Source organism: Meriones unguiculatus, chromosome 14 (assembly GCF_030254825.1).
Source record: "Meriones unguiculatus strain TT.TT164.6M chromosome 14, Bangor_MerUng_6.1, whole genome shotgun sequence".
In the NCBI taxonomy this organism is placed as follows: Eukaryota; Metazoa; Chordata; class Mammalia; order Rodentia; family Muridae; genus Meriones; species Meriones unguiculatus.
The window spans coordinates 6,272,057-6,278,056 of NC_083361.1; positions in this window are offsets into that span (position 1 = coordinate 6,272,057).

Sequence of the window (6,000 nt, forward strand, 5' to 3'; positions counted from 1 at the left end):
GAAGGAGCTGGAGCAGAAAAGTTACAAAGTGCAACTATCTCTGGAATGCACACTGGGAGGAAACCAGATTATCTTAGAGAGTTAAGTGTAGAGTAATAACTGTTCAGTTATTGTGTTGTGAAGTTTGTTATCAAACAAATATAAAAGAGTCTCAATTATTTTTGTGTAGCCAGGTTAAGAGAGAAACTGAGAAACAAACACAATTTTATAAAATTAACCATAACATAATTAAAAAAAAAAAAAGAGCATGCTCTGGCTGTGCTCCCAATACTCTAAAGAGACTGAGAGAAGCTGCAAAGCACCAAGCCAGTAGGTGCTGCATAGCAACACCTGTCTCTAAAATCCAAAGAAAGAATGAAGAGGTGGTGGGTGGTAGCAGCCATGAGTTCCAACACACCTTGATATCCCAGGGGAAGCATGGAGAAGGTTAGTTGATTAAGGTGTTTGTTTGTTTGTTTGTTTGTTTGTTTTTAATTTTTTGTTTTTTGAGACAGGGTTTCTCAGTGTAGTCCTGGATGTTCTGGAACTTGCTCTGTAGATCAGGCTGGCTTCAGACTCAAAGATCTGCCTGCCTCTGCCTCCCGAGTGCTGGGATTAGATGTGTGCCACCCCCCCAGACTGATTAGGTTTTTTTTTCCCCCAGAAGTGTCACATGGTTATACTCTCAATACTTCAGAGGTGGGGGCAGGATCATAAATCCAAGGTCATTGGGGCTGGAGAGGTGGCTCAGTAGTGAAAAACACTGGTTGCCTCTCCCGAGGATGGGGGCTCAGTTCCCAGCACTCACATGTCAGCTAACAACTGTCTGTAATTCCAATGCCAGGGGATCCACCCCCTTCTTCTGCCCTCCCAGGGCCCTAAACACACATGGTGCAAAAACACATGGATAAGCAAAACACTCCTGCACAGATAAAAATAATTTTTTAAAAATTTAAAGGTAAAAAAAAAATGTAAAGGTCATCCTAGGCTATACAGAAATTTGAGGCTAGCCTAGGCTTCACGAGACCCTATGTCAAGAAATAAAAAAAAAGAAATTAAACATGGCGATGCCTCAGACTGTAAGGGCGCTATCACAGAAAGGTGGACAGAAAAAATGGAGCCATGGCCCTGGGATCCCGTGGCAGGCTGATGGCCAGCACTTCAGAACAGAACCTTCCTTCTTCCTGGTGACTTACCTCAGCAGCTTTCTGGGTAAAGCAGAGGTAAAGCCAGGAGTATTTGGGGCTTGGATTGAGGAACCGGGAGGAGGGGGTTGATCGTGTGACAGACATGAGGGGTTGTAGAACCTGAGGGAGCGGGCAGCTGCTTCCAGGAGAGACCACTGGTGTCATCTTGGTGCTGTACCCTGGAAATGCACTAGGGCAACAGGCTTTGGTGGGCCACTTTTGGCTTCTCAGAATGACTCTGTCGATCTCTATCTCTGTCTCCCTACTCCCTGCCTCCCTGCCGGTCTCTTTCTGTCTCTCTCTCTCTCTCTCTTTCTATGTCTCTCTATGTCTCTGTCTGCCTGCCTGTCTCTCTCTCTCTCTTTTTCTCTCTGGTACTAGGGGCTTCTTCCACCCCTTAAGCAAGCCCTTCCCACTGAGCTATTTCTGCAGCCCTCTCTTCCTTTCCTTTTTTTTTTTTTTTAACTTTGAGATAGTCTTCCAGGAAGAACTTGAGCTTGTGATCCTCCTGCCTCAGCTTCCTGAGTCGTTGGGATTATGGGCTGGTGCTCCAGGCCTGGTTATAGCTGTCTCTTACTCACAGGCTCTCTTAGCTATTGCCATTGGCCCCAAGGGCTAGTAGACCTGGCCCCTGACTCCTCCAGGGACCATACTTGACAAACACTAGTTAGACTTTTACTTTCCTCCCAACTACTGGAGATTGAACCCAGGACCTCACGCATTCCAGTCAAACCCTCTGCTACGGGGCTGTACCCCAAGTGGTTAATTTTAATTTTCAGTGTTGAGGCTGGAACCCATGACCAAGCACACACAGTCAGCACACTTTACCACTGAGCCGTCCCCGAGACCCCAGGCGAAAAGCAGCCCTTTCCCCTTGCAGTCCACCCTGAGCTGCCTTTGTAATTACCACCGCTTCACTTAAAGCAACAGTCACGGAGAAACGCGCTGGAGACCGCCTCAGCCCAGCGCTTGGAAACCCGCTGAGAGCCACATACGCCAATGTTCGTGTCTTATTTTCTGAGGCGGAGTCTTGCCATGTAGTCTAGGCCAGCCCTGACTTGGTAATCCTCCCGTCTAGGCATGTACCACCGTAGACTGCGTCACTCACTCGTCACCCCCTGTTACCTATTTATTCCAAGCTCCATCGCACCAAGATACTAAGAGAATAAAAGACTGAAGCTTTGCCCCTCCAGCTCTGCGGGTCTATGAACTGGAGCCATCAACTTGTACGTGCGCACATGTACAAGTGCACACGAGTGCACACGCCTGGACACGTCCACACCCAGGAACGAGTCTCCCAGAACGTGCGACACAGAACGCGTCTCGCTCTGCCATTCAGGCATTCTGAAGCAAACCTATGACCACCCGTCACAGAGACACTTCCGTTGTGTCTTGATGTACAGTCTCATGAAGTCTAGGCTGACCTCAATTGCCAGATAGCCAAGAATGACCTTGAATTTCCCGTCCTGCCTCGGTTCTCTTACGTTTCGGTTGTGAGCCTAGCCTTTAACGGCTGAGAACCTCCTTCCAGCCCTGTTCTCTGAAGTACAGACATTACAGCTAATCAGTTCATTAATATGTTGTCTTACTGTGTCATCCAAGCTGCCCTCTGAGTGTCTGAATGGAGACTGTGTGAGCCAGGTGTGGTGACAGGGCTGACAGCCTCTGAAGTGAGCAGGACTCAGGAGCACCTCTACCCTAAACGGGCCAGGCAGGACCAGAACCTGACTCAGCGACAAAGACCTCCACTTCCGGGAGGCACCCGGGCCTCAGCTGCAGCTTGCTGTCCTCGCTGAGAGAAAGAAGCAGGTTTGCTGGCTTCTGTGAGGGCGTCACATTCCTCACGGAAGCCGCAGAACGAGAACACCCCTCGTCCAGGGGCTCCTGGGAGATCACAGCACTGATTCACCTAAGCGGTCCAGGTTATTGCCGCTGGATGTGCTTCTTGTTTGAGACAGCAGAAGCCAGGCTTCGAGGCTGGCCTCTTCCATGTTAATTTTAGTGAGAGAAGCCGAAGGAAGAGCCTTCAGGGAAGGGGTTGCTCACAGCCAAGTCTTCTTCCTGGGGCTGGGGAGCAGGGGAGTGAATCTGGACAGAGAAACACTTTGGGGGCCTCCCTTGGGGGGGATGTGAACACCGCAAAATGGGCTGGGAGCTCCCTCCTGGGTCGGTTGCTGCATTCCAGAGGCCACAGGATTTGGGAGCTTGTCTGGAGGGAGCTGGCCAGACATTCTGGGCACAGAGCAACTGGCTGCATCTGCTAGGTATGGACAGAGGCTGGGGCCAGGCCAAGGCAGGCAGCCTAACAGGCAGGAATGAGTTGAGGGCAGCGTGGGCTGTGTGCAGTCAGGGAAACCAGATTGCCCCCCTAAGGAAGGCTCTCCTTTGTAATGTCATGTGTCTTGTGTTCCTCCCCACCCCCACCACACCACACCCCCGCATAACTATTTGAGCGGCCAACACTCCCCAACCCAACAATCCCCACAGGCTGGAAATGTCTGTGTTGTGGCCAAGAGGCTCAAGCCAAGCAGCCATATTTGCATGTGCCTGTTGATGTTCGCGGTGGGACTGACTCAGAGCCTGGTCCAGGAAGGGTGAAGAGCTCTACTACCAAGCTACAGCCTCCCAGGGCTTGGCTTCTTTGAAATCAAGATTCACTTTTTTAATGCGCGTGCTTGTTTTGCCTACATGTATGTATGTATGTATGTATGTGCATATGTATGTATACTTTGTGCATGCCTAGTGGCTGCAGAAGAGGGTACCAGACCCCCTAGAACTGGAGTTACAGATGGTTGTGAGCCACCAGGTAGGTGCTGGGAACTGAATCCTCTGTAAGATCAGATCGCCCCCCTAACCACTGAACATCTCTCCAGCCTCAGATCTCAGCTTTTATTTTATTCTATTTTTTTGAGGCATCCTCACTGTGTGGCTCAAGCTGTCCACATTCTTTTGCCTCAGCCTCCTGAGTGCTGGGATCACATACATCTCACCACATCCAGTCAAATGACCTGCTCCTGTTTCACCCTCTTCTAAATCCCCAAATGGCTCTGTTGTTGAGAGGAATTGGGGGTGGCCAAGAGCATGGGAACTTCCCAACATCTGGGCTGTCCCCAGGACGCCAAGCTCCTTTGGCTGAAGCTAAGACAAGGAGCCTAATCTAAAGGAAAATCTGTCTATAATCCAGCTACCCTGAACGTGAGCCAGAGGACCACAAGTTCAAAACCAACCTCTACTGCAGAGTGAGTTCAAGGCCAGCCTGAACAGCTTAGGAAGACCTGTCTTAAAATAAAAAATGGAAAGAGGGTTAAGGGTGAAGCTCAGTAATAGCATGCTTATTTAGCACATGCCAGGCTGTAGGCTGGAGCCAGGTCCCACAAAAAAAAAAAAAAAAAAAAAAGTCATGTGTGGTGACACACACCTTCAATCCCCGACACTGACACTCAGGAGACAGATCTCTGTGAGTTTAAAGCTAGCTCTGTATGTGAAAAAACTTCCAGGACAGCCAGCAGGACATAGTGAGAGAAGAAAAAAAAAAGGCCTATACTTACCCATTTTTTTCCACCATGAAGGGTGCACAGTGGGCTAGATTTTTTACAGACTCCACAAACTACCAGGGGTCCAGGGAAAGGAATGAATGGTGTTTGGGGCTCTGGCCTTGGGTGAGGCTCTCTTGAAAGCAAATGACTCCAGTTTGTCTGTTTCACAGGCAACAGAGACCAGGTCCTGTGATGCACAGACCTGGCCAGCGACACCACCAAAACCTCGAAAGGGCACCATCTGCCTTTGGTCCGAGGAGAAACAGCGGTGGAGTTCAGGTTGGAGCGGGGCACACCTTTAATCTCAGCACTCAGGAGACAGAAGCAGGTGGATCTCCGTGAGTTCCAGGCCAGTCAGAACTACATAGAAAAACCTTGTCTCAAAAAATAAAATAAAATAAAGAAAAACAAAAAGAAAGAAAGAGAAAAAGAAAGACAGAAAAGAGAGTTCAGGATGAAAATCTAGCATGGAAGCACTCACAGTTCTAGAATTTGGGAAGTGGAGACAAGAGGATCTCAAGTTCCAGTCAGCCCTAGCCACAGAAGGAGACCTTATCTCAAACAAGACAGAACGAAAAAGAGCTCTTGGTCAAAGGCTTTCTGGAGTTTCCTACCCAGGAGCCAAGAGGGATACAAGATCCTTCTACTCGTACAGCTAGAACTCTGTCCCCCGCCTTCCCTGGGTGTGGGTGGACTTTCTTTTTGGTTGTCAAAATGTAATAACCCCACCTCCTTGTCACTGGAACAAGAGGGGATTCATTAGCTTGAACAAAAAGGCACTGTGGCCACCGGAACAACTGTCCTTGGCAACAGTCCTGAGGCCCGGGGGGTAAATCACACACGGCTCCCTGCAGCTCGTCAGTTCCCTGTAGGCAGAGCAGGAGGGAGGCCCCAAGGGTCAGTCTCCATCCCTACCACATCCAAACACCCAAAGGAACTCTGAGGTTACTAAGTGGCTTGTGGCTTCGGTCAGCCACTGCGTGCGTGCGTGCGTGCGTGTGTGTGTGTGTGTGTGTGTGTGTGTGTGTGTGTGTGTGTGTGCTGTTACGAATGGAACCAAGAGCCTGGGGTGTGCTGGGAAAATGTTTTGCCACTGTTCTGCCCGCCCCAGGTCCATACATTAGCCCTTAGTCAAGCCAGTCTGCACGTGTCAGGTGGAGCTTCACTCACCAGCAAATCAGGGACAGAAAACCTGCCCCTGGCTGAGTGTCTGGTGGCAATGTGACTAGCTGTAACCTGGCTGCTGGTTACAAATGGACCTGAACCTTGAACTCTTTCCTTCCCCAAGGTGGCCTGGG